We start from the raw sequence: 14,024 nt of genomic DNA on the forward strand, positions 1-14,024 counted from the left end.
GAAGGTCCTTAAAACCAGATATGGAGAACAGGCAATGAATAGTGCATAGCTGTGCCCAGTCAAAATCATAGACTAGGAAATGTGCTCTGCAGCAGTGAGGGAATGAAAAAGGCCAGAGAGGAAGAGATTGCAGTAACTGAAACTGCATGTTTGTGACTCTTCCCTTCTCCTTATTTTATTCCTGATTGCTCCCCTGAGCAGGGTCTCACAGACAGCACAAATGGAGACACAGGTCTTTGTCAACTGTGACCTGCTGTCACCACACAGCACGGCTGGTGCAAGCAGCAGCCACAGAGATGACTTGTGTGTGTGAGACAGCTGGCACAGGGAGGAAAAGAGCTTTCCACCTTCAGGTGGGCTTCTGACAAAGAGTAAATGCATGGGAGTGGGGGCAAGCAGCTCAAAGCAGAGCAGAAAATAAGACACAGAAACAAAACCAGAAATGCAGACAAAGCAGGAGACACTGAGTAACAATTAGGCTAATGTGAGATTAAGTGTTTTAACTATTCACACTGTGTGATTAACTACTGTGAGATTTGACAACTCTGGTTATCTACTCAGAAGTGCATTTATGGCTGTCAAAAGCAAAATGACATTTCAGAAGCAGAGGCTCACCTGCCCCACCTGTATCTGGTATGGAGCTTGCAAAGCATAGCTCAACAGTCTGTTAATCCAAATGATAACAGTGAATTGTGTCTGAACTGGGCACATACAACGCAATATTAACTGATGCAATATTAACTGCTCAGATTTTGTACATTGGATTTCAACAGTGTGACTTCACTGGAATTACAGGCCTGGTTTGAGGTCACTGAAACCTGTCTGCCCCTTGGGGACTCTGCTTGACTCATTCATTGTGGTGTCACCAGCTCAGAGCTCTGACACCAGCTGTGTCTGTGGACCAGCTCAGGTGTGAATAAAGACACCAGGTCTGATTATTTTATCCTCTAAATATCTGCAGTGTGTGTCCTTGGAGTAAGAACTGACACCTTCCTGCCCATTCCAAATGACTGCTTCCACTTGGTTATACCTTTCAGAAAGACAAATAAGGTGTCAGAGGGACATTTCTTGGTGTCTGGTGTCTCTGGAGGTTTCTGGCTGGTTTCTTGGCTGTAAGTTTGCACCTCTCAGTCTGTCCATTAGTTGGCATGAAGCCACACACAGAAGCCCAAATGTATTTTGGGCAAATGGGTTCATGTTTGTTTTCTCCTAAACATTTCCAAAGTATTTTTCACAGTGTTTGCTGGTAGCTGGTGCCAGCCTGAGCTTGTTTCCAAGCTACCTCCAGCCCCCTTGGAAATCCTCAAACTTCTTAAACAAACTCCATTGGCTTTGCAAACTTTGAGTTTCAGTCCTAGGTCAAAGGTGGATTCTTTTTTAAGTGTGACAACAGCATTTCCAGTCATACTTCAGAGCTGTGTGTGTGGGGAGAAATGTACATTTTTCTGTGTGCTTGGTTTGAAGTTCATGATTGAACATTTATAATGACAAATGGCTGAAGTTAGAAGGTTATTGGAAACTCAGAGCCACAGCATTAACTCAGCAGGTAGCTTCCTCCCTCTTACTGTCCTATTGAGAGCACACAAATGCCCTCCTGGCTGGAGGAAATAATTATTTGCATCAAATTTGTTGTTATTCTAAAATCCCACCAGCACACAGAGTAACCTGATAATGCAGTAATTCACAAGATGAAGTGTAACTAGATGGATAGAGCAATAAAACAGGGCAAAAAGACTAGGACAGGATGTGATCAGGGATGTACCCTGATGCAGTTTGGATTTGAACTTCAAGGGGCACTGTGCAGGAGAGTGTGACACATGAGAAGACACATAATTGATAAGGACCTGTGCAATTCTAGGTTTTAAGCTAAAGCACAAATTAGAAATTGTATAGGAACATCTGTGCCTGCATTTGTGTTGCATTCGGAATGGAGACATTCTGTAAATTTTATTCCAAATCCAGCTCTTGAGAGAGCACCAGATCACAGATGATAAGACCCGTGAGAATGTGTACATTCATCTAGAAATGAACTTCTAACCTCCTCAGTTTGTGATGCTAATCACATCACCAACTACTTTCCCAGCATTTTCTATTTGTTGTGCTCAGCATCTATGAGGCACTGATACACTTGCAATTTGTGACAAGGCATTGGATTTATTGATGCCACATACAGCTGAGGTAATGATAAAAAAGAAAGGGCTGATGACTGTTTCATGATGTGTCATAAATGAATGCATCACTCCAGTTAAGCAGACAATAGGCAGGAGTGAATGCTGTAAAATCACACCCCTTGCTTTGTAACTCCTTTTTTTTTTTTTTTTTTTTTCTGGGAGAAGACAAGCATTGAATTGCCTCAAAGGCTGAGCTGGAGAATACCTTCTACCCACACACATGCTCCACCCAGATCAAAACTGTGAACCAAAATACATTTGCTGTCCTAGGGGTCCTCCAGCAGCATCCTGACAAGCTCTATTGGCAGATGCTCTTTAAGCAGGATACAGCTTTCATTTATTAATTCAGCTTTATTCATGGGGACCAACACAGTTTTTAGCACAGCAGAGAAGGGGATGGTACCAGAATGCCCTGTGTCCATCAACAGTAAGGCTGCATTTAGAACCATTTATTTTAGTCTTCATCTAATAGCTACCTTTCACTCTAAATACCTTGAATTAATTAGATGTATTGCTTAGGGAAAAATGAGTCACCACGTGTGACTTGTATGTGTGACTTGGCTGCATAAAATATTAGAAATCTATAGAACTGTAGTTTATAAGCCAGTAGGTTAGAAAACTTTTTTTTTTTAATGCCATGAAAAGCCCCACTTTTTTATACTGTTTTCTTCTTAATGGCATGAATGAAAACAAGGAATTGGCAAAGAGAAATTTTGCTATCAATGTCCTTTGAAGTACATTTATTTGACTCCTGCTTTCAAAGAGTTTTTATTCCCATTTCTGCTTCATCATGACTTGCAAAAAGTCAGTGGGCAGTGGTAAAACCTAGCTAGAATAATGGAAAAATAACCACATGTCATTGCAATATTGCTCTTTAGCCCTACTGTTCCCACAGCTAGACATGCATTTATTTTACATGAAGGACTTGCTGTCTTTTAACACTAATTGCTGCTTATGACATTAATATTGTGCTTGTTGCTGTCTGAAATATTGGTGTTGTTAACCTCCAAGCTCTGTTGCAGGACAGTGCCACAGTGACATATTTAAAAAACATAAATTCTTTCTGCAGTGGCTATTAGGGATTCAAAACTCTGGAAAGATTCCAGTCTTCCAGCCCTTCAGTGCTGATATCACCCTTAAAAATCTTTTAGATATATATTTTTTACATATTTAGCTGTCTGAAGATACCCAGGAGGAAGTTTGAAAGCACTTTGATGCTTAGTTACTGTAGGAAGTTACTTGCATCATATGGTACCTAATAATCTTTAGAAGTCTGGTCCTTGGCTACTAAGTGAGTGTTTTTAAAAATTATACTTCCATGCCATAAGGAAAGAGGGAACTGCAGCTTACAGTCTATTTTTCTGGGCAAGTGGCTGCAAGTATAGAGCTGGTTTAAACTCCTCTGTTACCTCTCCAAAGGCACTCTGGGGACATTTGTGAATCCAGGTTTCTCCCTCCTAAAAATAGAAATCTATACATAGGGTCCCTATGCTCCACACGTAACAGGAATAAATGAACTTCACCATTTAATTTTTAATTAGACTCCCCTTTATGATATCCTTTTAAAACTGGGGAGATTAAGCTTCTCAACCTTATTCTCACCTGGTTAAAAACCAATTAGCTGTTATACACAAGCAAAATGCATCCTTATTAACACGGATTTCTGCTTATTATATTGTTCTGGTTAAATGACTTTTCTGCCACTTGATGTACTGAGTTCAAGTCTACTTTGGACTCTGTAGTGATGCTGCCAAGACCTGAATCCAGCCAAGTGAGACCCCCAGCAGTCTTGCCTGATTAATGAGTCCAAGATTTGGCCCAGCTAAATTGTTCCATTATTAATTCTGGCCGTGGCTGGAAGGGTTTTTTCCTGTCCTCTCCCACTGCTTCTTTCCTGAAGACCACATGCAAAGCAAACCCAATAGCAGTGGAAGTGGAAGACTTTTTTTTTTTTTTTTTGTCCCTAGGATCTGGGAAGGTTGAAAACAAACCAGGCTTGAAGATCAGTAGCCTTCACTCCAGCTTGGAAATGGCAGGTTCAGCTTTGGAGGGCTGGAGCTGTTCTCTCTGTCATTTACCAACTGGAGCAGGGCTGGGACTTCCAGCAGTCCCACTGCTTTCACACAAGTGTCAGGAGAAGTGGATCTGCCTTTCAGTTTGGTTTTCCACGCTCTGTGATTGAGGAGAGTAACTCGTAATGAACCTGGAGTGGCAAGGTCTGTCCTGTGAGCTCAATCCCCCCCGTGCAGAGCTCTCCCACTCCCTCTCTGATGGTGCAGGGTGTCTGTGACTCACCCGAGGGCTATTGGCACTTCCCACAGGCAACTGGGGGAGCAGTCTTCTGTGTAGGAGTGTCCTAATACAGTCATGATGAAATGTGGAAACCTGCCTAGCCTCTTGCTTATCCTTCTGTCTCAATAAATAAAATAAATTTGCTTCCCAGTAGCCTGGTGGGAAGGAGGGGGTTTTCTGACAGGTCGCTGCTGCTGGGTTTGTCATGTGGCTTGTCCCAGCAGACTGAGTACTTGAGTCAGAGCCTGGGTGCCAGCTGAGGGTTGCCCAGGAGCCCCAGGAGAGCTGTGCTCCACATCCAGTCTGCCAGGCTTCCCTGCTCCCTGGGCAGGTGGCCCTGGGCCAGCCAGGTGGGCAGGGTGCAGGCAAGCACTGCTGCTGCACAGCGACACAAACACAGGGAGGCCTGATCAGAGCCCAAACCCACAGCTGCTAGGAGAGGCAAAGTGGTTATTCCTGCACCCCCTGCACACACAGGGTCCCTGACCCCTTTTGGAGACACCTGCAGCTGGGCAAGTGTGACACTGCTGGTCGCTGGCATGGCACTGAGGAACTGTAATCTGATTTAATTGTCACATGCACACCCAGTCTGATGAGACTCAATCAAAGCTCGTGATTTTCTGGGCTGCCCAGCAACAATCAGCAGTGATGAGCATGCAGAGGACGACTCAGCTTCATTGGGGGACAAGAAATTTGTGTTCAGCATGTCATCTGTGCTTGGTTGCCCTTTTTTTTTTTTCTGCTTCTCTTGTGGAGAAAATGTGGTTTTGAGGCATAAACCTCTTTGGATGTGACTGTAGAGCATAGCATTGCTTCCTGCTGTGACACAAAATGTCTTTTTGGTTACATCAGGGTTTTCTGAGTACATAAACCATGTCTGCCTTTGTGCTCTTGTCCTTATGATCAGCAGTTCAGCTCCACCTCACCATATGCATTAGCTTCTAGGGTAACCCAACAGATAAACATGCTGTAAAAGTCACAGCTGGGAGTCCCAGCTCTGTCACATCTGGGCGACAGCTGCATTTGTTCCCCATGTGGTGGAATGAAATACCTGGCTTTGTTAAATCTTTCAACTGTGTGCTTGTCTGAATAGGCATTTTCCATGCTCCTGTGTAACTTACCTATGCAGGTGAGTGGGTGTTAGAGCATTCACCCTTCATTAGTATGCATTCAAACCAGTGAAGGAGATAACAGCAGACACCACCACCCCTGTGTGTGTGTCAAATGGGTATTTCACGGATGGCAGGGCTTTCTTTTCAGAGGTGGAGTGTCTGCTGCCAGGTTTCAGACAGAACTGGGTGAATGTGCACACACCGCACTCACCTGAGAGCCAGGAGGCCACACAGTGTTACACCAGTTATTCAGCTCTTCATTCACTGGAATCTAATAAGATCTTCTCATTTTGTGAGGCAATGTGCAAGGGTAGCTGCTCTGACTGCAGCCTCATCACCCTTCCAAGAGTGTCAGCCTTCCTGTTATCAGGGGTTTTGCAAGCAGAGCCTGCTTTTATGTTCATGAAACACCTCCAGAGCAGCCCACCCAGCCCAGGAGTGCTCACCACCTTTAACTGCACGTGGCTCCTCAGTCTCCCAGGCAAGGGAGTGGGAATCATCCCTAATTACTGGCTGCACATGCAAATCCACAGTCCTCCACACTGCAAAAACAGGGCTTGTGCCAAGAACTAAAGCATGGTACACTGTTTTTGTCTGAGATAAATTCTTGCAGACACTGCTTTTATATTTTCCACCTTTAATGATTAATTGATCATTAATATTTGTTTTGATGTGTTTCACATTAAACAGCCTGGAGGCTTCTGCTCAAGCTTTGCAAGCCTTTTTGATTGCTGCCAGTTGGGATCCACCAACTGGAAACCATCATTCCCATGGTTTGGTCTGCTTCTTGTGGGAGTCAGGGATATTCCTGAGTTGGCACTGACACTTGGATATTCCTGTTGCCTTGAATGGGCTGCCAGATCTGCAGGAATACAAGGATTCCAGAAGGTTTTTCGACGTTGTCTTCACACTGGAGTTGCAAGTTTTAGTAATAGAAGACACAGAGCTTTAATTTCTTCCCCTTGAATGGCTGCTGAGCAGCATTCATCTGAAAATTCTTGAGACAAGTGGGCACAAGGTCAGCACCTAACCCCAGGTGTGTGATCCAGGAATCACTCATGGTTATCCTCAAAGTACCTAAATTAATTTCTTGTGCTCGTGGGGGGTTATAAAGTTCTACCAGTGGCTGGTGAAAATCTGTGCTGAAAATGTTCATCTTTTGTTTGAGCTCTGTTGTGAGCTCACTAGGAAGTATAACATCAGATAGGGCAGGGATCAGAAACTTCAAGGTGTATGTGGCTAGGTTTTGTCACAGCCAGTTAGTGCTACAGCTGAATAACTACACAGCTCAGGTTTCCAGCCTTGGAACGTGTCCAGCTTGACTTTATCACTGCAAAATCTCATGAGAACATTTTATGCACGTGGTACACAAGGCTGAGATTTGCTATAGAAGACATGCAGTGCTAGGGAAGACAGAGCATGGAAATGGATGGAAATATTTCTGGGTCATCACTCCTGAGTAACAGGAGGTTTTAGAGGTGATGGGTAGGATCTGGAAAATGAAATGGAGAGAGGTCAAGTTGTATAATCATGAGACAATCCTGCTAGGACACTGGATCAGGACAAATCCCATCCCAATGCTTTGCATACAGAATATTTCATGCCTAATTGAAGTGTTAAAGTGTGAAAAAACCAAACTGGAAATCATGTTAATTTTAAAATCATCATTACCTTCTAAGGCTAATAGAAGCAGGTCTTTTGGTGGGCATCTCTCTCCTGAATTTTGACTGTTCCCACTTCCTTCAGACACCTGCTCTGAGCCACTTGCTGCTTGCTACCAACACTGGGGCTTTTTGTCACAGTCTCCTCTTCAGTCACAGGGAGGGAAGGTTATGAAGTGACTCATCTCTCCATGTTTGCCTTGTGTACCATCTTCTAGGGCATCCAGGGTCTTTCTCTTCTATCTGGTTTCCCAAAGCAGACCAGATTAACCTGACAGAAGCATAGAGATGTTAAAAATATTGGTGAAGACACTAATTTCTTTCTTGAATTGTGAGCAGTCTGTGTTCTGAAGCTCCCACGTGACCCCAAAGTTCAACTTCTTGTTCTTCCAGCCACAGAGATTTAACTAATTTGGCCAGGCAGTCAGCATATGGACACTGAACCATCTGGCTTTGAGCTGGAATTAGCTGTCCCTTGCCCAGTTGTTAGATCAAGCAAGGCAAGATGTGTAATGTGGGTGGGAGCAAAAGGTATCACACTGGTAGGAGATCAGAGGAGGTCAAAAAACACCGTCTGGCATGGGGATGTAGCACCATTTCTAAGTTACAGCTCATAAAAATGAGCTCTGTTTTATTTGTAAGGCAAGTGAATATTCCGTACTGAATCCAATAACCCTCCTCCAGCTCTTTCCAATAGGCAAATTAGGGATATAGCTTCAAAAAAACACTGGCAATGTAAGTGTAGTAGGAGAGAAAAACCAGATGTTTTGGATTTGCAGAGTGTGTAGAGCCACCTTTGCTGAGCACCTGACATCTGCCTGGTTTTGTTCACATCTCTGCTCTGTGTCTGAGCTGAGGCTTCTCTAAGTTTTGCATTATTTGCATGAGTGATTGTGAGTGAGAGGGGGAGACTGCTACCCTGAGATGGTGGGGACCAAAGCCACAGAAGTTGTCACCACTGCTGGACCACGTTCTTGTTGGCTGTGGTGGGAGGACATTGTGGGGGATATGAGGTAGTAGAAATTAATGTCAGGGTCATTAAACCTTCCACCTTTCTTCTAAAGCTGTCTCCAGCTGCCCATTTCAGGGAAGGTGGTTGACTTGGTGGCATCAGTCTGACAGCTTCTCACAATTTGGACCCTTGGAAATCAATGGGACACATATGATGTGAGGCACCACGCTGTCCTCCCTCCCTTTCATACCCCAAACATCAGCAATAGTGTGGCCAGCAGGAGCAGGGCAGTGGCTGTCCCTCTGTACTCTGCACTGGTGAGGCTGCACCTCCAATCCTGGAGTCAGTTTTGGGACCCTCATACAAGAATGGCACTGAGGTAAGGCAGTGCAAGTATGTAGAGCATCAGTATTGGAATGGTTTTTGGGAGCAGGAATGGTGGGCAGAGCTCTGCTGCAGCCAGACAGCCATTTCCAGGACAGCACCAGTTTCCTTGCCCATACCAAGCCCTGCCATCTCACTCTGCCCCGTTCCCCTCTTGGCAGAATTGCCAATTTCTCCCTGAGATCAGGCTGGCTTGTTCCCATGCATCCTCACATCTTCTGAGCCATCATGAAGAATTTTTGGTAGTTTTCTTTCAAGTGGAAAGCAATCTGATCTGATCACTCTCTGTGAACATGTGTGAGACTATCCTACTATCTGTTGAAATTATTGACTCATTTCAAACAAATGAGACAGCTGAGCAGAGGTAAGTTTGCAGTGCCCTCCACAGCAGGAACTGTGATTTAAACACTTCCTTTGGCCAACTCATCAACCCTGATGCTGCTGGCAAAACTCTCTCCAGGGTAGGTGTGGGAATAATGGAACATTGATTCTCAAAGACATTTGGTTACTCAAAGCCACGAATCCTTACAGACTCACGCTTTGTTAGTTCTGGCTTTTGCAAAATTATTCCTGCTTTCTTGTGGCATTTTACCCGTGACACGTGCTGCTCGTGGAGGTGCAGCATTAAATGTCACGTCTTGCAAATGTAACACTGACTTGGAAAGAGTTGTTGTGGGGGGGACCTGCCCTACTTAAGCAGCTCTTGTGTTTGCCCAAGGTTTTTGTACGGTATTCTTCTTACTGATCCTGGTTTTTGGTGTTAAATATGATAGATATTAAGTGATAGATATGATGTTAAGATATATATGATAGATGTTAAGTAAATTATTCTATTGTGGTTTGTAGCTGGGCTGTTTCACGTGCCCTCCTGGCAGATCAGCAGCCAAAGCAACAGCAAAATCTGGTTGTCTGCTTTTATCTGTGCAGAGTGCAGCCCCTCTAATTAATGATCCATGGCAGCACACAGCAGGTTCAATGCCAGCTCTTTGGCCTCTGGGATGGTCAGGAGCCAGCAGAGATGTACAGAAAGCTCAGTCATTAACGGATTTGGTTTCCCTTATTGTACATCGACTTCCAAATTTTAATCCCTCGCTTCTTAAAAGCAATCTCCTGCCAAAGCCCATGGAATATATTGATTTTTAGATTTTTTTTTTTTTTTTGGCAAACATTGGAGTGAGTATTGTTCATTAGAGCTAGATCTGGACCTGTGGGGGCTTGTGCAGTTCTGGTGGAAGTGAGCAGGACATGGTGTCTCTGTGCCAGCCAGTGGCAAGGGAGGATTTCAGCATCACTGGGGTGCCATGCCATGTACTCATCACCACTCCAGTGCTGCAGCACTGCCCATTTGGCATGATGGATACTGGTGAGCAGAGCCAAATGTCACCCCTGGTCATGTCAGGTCTTGTTTTCGGGGTGTATTTCAGCCCCTTTGGAGGTGGAAGTCTCTGTGTTTTAGCAGTAGCAGTTGGAGAAAAATGACAATTCCCCTATCAACGCCCTCATGCAATGTCTCCACAGAAGCAAAGGGGGCCAGTCTGTGTTTGGGCTCTGCTGCAGATCAAGCACTCTTTTGTCAGCCCTTGTTTGCACAGCTGCCATGCCCAGAAAACTCACATGAAGTCCTTGGTTTCCCAGTTCAGTTTGCTCCTTTAAATCTTGGCTGGCTGTGTGTTAAAATATTGCTGGAGTGCAACATTGCCTTCATTCATTTGTATCATTGACCCCTTTGTAAGAGCACATGGCAGAATCATAGCCCGAAAGTCTGGAGGGGAAGCTTGATCATTTTGCATGATTGCATCCAGCCCCAAGGTTTGTGTCTGCCTGAGGCACAGCATCCAGCCCAGAGCTGCTCTGAGCAGGGGGGATCTATCCTTTCTTTTCACAGTTTCATAGTTTCTGTTTTTAAACTTTTCATAGTTTCTTAGCAGGTTTAATCCTTCTTTATGGTTTTTGTTTGTTTTTGGTTTGGTTTGGTTTGGTTTAGTATACTTAAATTCCCTTGATTCTCACTCCTAGATTTATCTTCCTCTTCTTTTTCCCATGGATTGCAGCATGACATGAGAATTGTAGGGTGAAAAGTCCTGAATCTAAAGAAGAATTAGCCTCTCTTTATTTTTAATTCTAGACAACTTCTTTCTGTATAACGGCCTCAGAATATTCCTGAAATTGAACAAAGCAGTGATGGCTGGAGGTGGCACCTGCCCTTTGTGCCACAGATAGAACAATTTTGGGGACACATTGGGATGTGGGAAATGCAAGCAGCACATGGGGTTTGCCAGGATGGAGGGGGAGCATAAGGAAAAATAGCAAAGGTGATGAAAGGGAGGTTGAAAAGGTGGCAAGGGCAATTTTCCTTATCCTTATTTCATATCAATTTGCATAATGGGATCTAATTTGCTGTAGGCAAGTCCATGCTTTGATGTTCACTTTCAGGGCTTTTTTTCTTTGGAAACAAGTAATGGGAATTGCTGTCACCCCAGCCCATGTCCATGTCCCCTGTGCTGCAGCCCTGATGTTGCACTATCATGTACCTTAAAAGCATCGATGAGCTGTTTGTGCAGAGTTAACCAGGCAGATTTATCAATTGCAGGGTGGGAGCCACATGTTGGGAAGGGAGGAGTCTGGAGAGGGAGGACAGAAGGAAGAAAAGGTCTGCAGAGAAGTGGGGTTAAGATTCTCTCACTGAGGTAGGAAGGAGAAGGAATTGAAATAATATGGCCCATTGATTAAGATATTACTCTGGGATTGAATCTTGGCCCTCTCTGCTCCATTCTCACTGGTGATTACAGAAAAACTTGTAGTTTTTCTGCACAATGCTTCCCCTTCTGTAAAGTGAGAGCAGCACCTTTTGAAATAATAAATCCTGTCAGGTCTTGAGTAGATCAGACATTCCAGTGAGTATTTCTGCAGGGCTGCATGCAGGCATTTGGAGGCTTAGCAGAATGAATGCTCTGAACCTTTGAGACTCACTTGGTGCTCCTAGGAGGGGATAAAAGTGGAGTTAATTAACCCATCCCCAAATCCCTCCTGCTCTGTGACCAACAAGTAGTTGCTGCTTCACAGTGCTTCTTTCCTTGGCTCTCGATGTACCCAAGCATCCCTGCAAGCCAGAGGGAGTGTCTGCCTCTTATTCACACCTGGCACTGCTGATCTGCTTGTAGAGGAGTGGGACAAATTTGCTCCACCCCCCTTTGGACTGTGTGGTACCAACAAAACATTTTGTGATGATGCCACACCTGCTTGCCCAAACCCCAGGGTGTTATTGAAATGAACATTGTTCATCCTTGAAGGATTAATAATTGTGTACCACGGCTGTAAGTGATTGCATGCTCGTGCTTTAAGAGGAAGAAAGGAGCACATGGATTTCTCTGTGAATAAAGGAGCACATGGATTTCTATGTGAATAAAGGAGCACATGGATTTCTGTGTGAATTTCTGGAGTGAGTGGAAGAGGAGCTGCTGATGGCAGCAGTGATCTCTGCTGGGAACCCCATGGCTGCTCTGGTCCAGCTCCAGCAACACGATCCCCCAATTTGTCTAAACTGGGCTTCACCCCAAGTAATCTCCATGCTGCTGATTTTTTAAATTTTGAATTCCATTTTCCTTTTAATAGCTTGCCATTTGAGAGTTCCTCTGAGTAGAGAAAAGCTGTGCAGGACAAGCTGCTTCATTTGCAGGTGTATGTGATGTGCACTTGACCGGGGATATTAAACACAGCACAACACCACGACTGAGGCCTTGCTGGTCTTGGGGAGGCTGAGACAAAGGGGACAAAAATGCCTTTTCCCCTCTCATCATGCCCCTGGAGTGCAGCACCACCAGCAGCTGGGGTGGCTGGTATGTGCAGACACCAGCTCCCAAAGGGACATCGTGCTCCAAAAGCCATCATCCCTTTGAGGGATGCTCTTTGTGTCCTTTGGGGGTGATTCAGCTTCTTCAGCTGTCTTTCTCCCAGCTTCGTATTTGCTGTCTTCCCACATGCTCACATCCTGCCTCTGATTTCGGGGGGGGGACAGATGGGGTCAATACAGAGGACCCCGTTGGGGTGGGATTAAACCTTTTCTCCCCCTTCTCTGTAGCCCTGAGTAGGTTTATCTGCCCTCCCTCCAGAGCACGGGGTGTGATGCCTTCTTGGTTTGCAAATCAGGGAGGGGAGAGGGGCTGCAGCAGCCCCGTGCTCAGTGCTGCATCTCTGATGAGCTCTTCCCCAGCCTCTGCATCCCTGGCTGCTCGCTGTGGGTGACCATGTGTGTGATGGTGAAGCTGCTGTGGGGATCCTCTGAGGTTTTCCAACGTTAGAAATGCAAAGTATTTGTGTATGCATGGTGAAAACCATACCGCAGGCTAAACTGGGGGCTTTAAACATTGCAGAAGATTGATTGTGTTAAACTGCCATCATCGTGATGGCAGCAGGAGCACAAAGGATCATGTGAATGTGTGTGATGCATAAAGGAATATGGATGAATAAATATAATAGTTTTCATTAAAAATCACTAATTGCTTGAAATGTCATTTCTAACATTCCTTCAACTAAACTAAACAAGGCAAACCTGCCCTTGTCCTAACTAATCCTTGAAGGGACCAGGCACTAGACCTGCACAACAAACAAATGCTTCCAAACATTTGCTGTGTAAGGCCAAGTGTGGGGTGTGTTGGTTTGCTGTTGCAAATATTAAGAATTTAATTTGTGATGCAATCTACCTGGAAATTTTGCTAAAGTACCATGGGATTTTCCAGCCATTTAGATAGACTGAAGAGCCAAGTCATGTGTTTATTGCTCTAACATCCTGCAGTGTATTACATTTGAGTTTGCTTATTGTTGACATTAAATTTCCTGTGTGTGAAAGTCCTTGCATGAACACAGCTTTTGATGACTGATTATGTGCATAAATTCAGGTCAGTCATAATATTTCCAGTGAATTCAGAGGAAATAGTCTGTATGCTTGTGGGAAAGATCCTGCTGGGCACAATGGACCTTCTGCTCTCCACGTCATCACACAGGTGTTAGGACACTTGTGACCATAGAGGATAAGGTCCTGACTCATGATTAAGCATCTTAATTAAGCTACTTGAACCTAGAAACATGTAGAGAGTTTTGCATTTGCTGACAATGCATGTTTACTTTCCTTCTGAATGTACCCATCTGTTGCTTAATGAGGGGCCTCTTGTTAGAATTTTCCATCTTTCTCTTGCTCTTAAAATATTGTTTGGAATTGGTGTAATTAGTGATCTGTCCTGGGCTTGCACTGGGGTAGTCTCTTCAGGATCTGCACAAGTTAAATATATCCTTTGCAAATTATTTGTAAACATTTAAGGAACAAACCCACAGAGGCATTGCTGAGGTAGCTAATTAGATGTGTGCTTGTAGAGATGATTTTTCTCTTTAGAGCTAGTGTTTTGGCAAGAGGCTTGGTAGGAATGGTGAGGATGTAAAAAAGCCATGAAAACTCTTG

General features: G+C 44.4%; 1 protein-coding gene across 3 annotated transcripts in view; it reads left to right on the forward strand.

The window, feature by feature from the left end:
- The window catches only part of CAMK1D (calcium/calmodulin dependent protein kinase ID), a 206,031-nt gene that overhangs the window by 111,529 nt on the left and 80,478 nt on the right, over positions 1–14,024 (forward strand). The window lies entirely within an intron of this gene.

The sequence above is a fragment of the Passer domesticus genome, chromosome 5, assembly GCF_036417665.1.
Source record: "Passer domesticus isolate bPasDom1 chromosome 5, bPasDom1.hap1, whole genome shotgun sequence".
NCBI lineage: Eukaryota > Metazoa > Chordata > Aves > Passeriformes > Passeridae > Passer > Passer domesticus.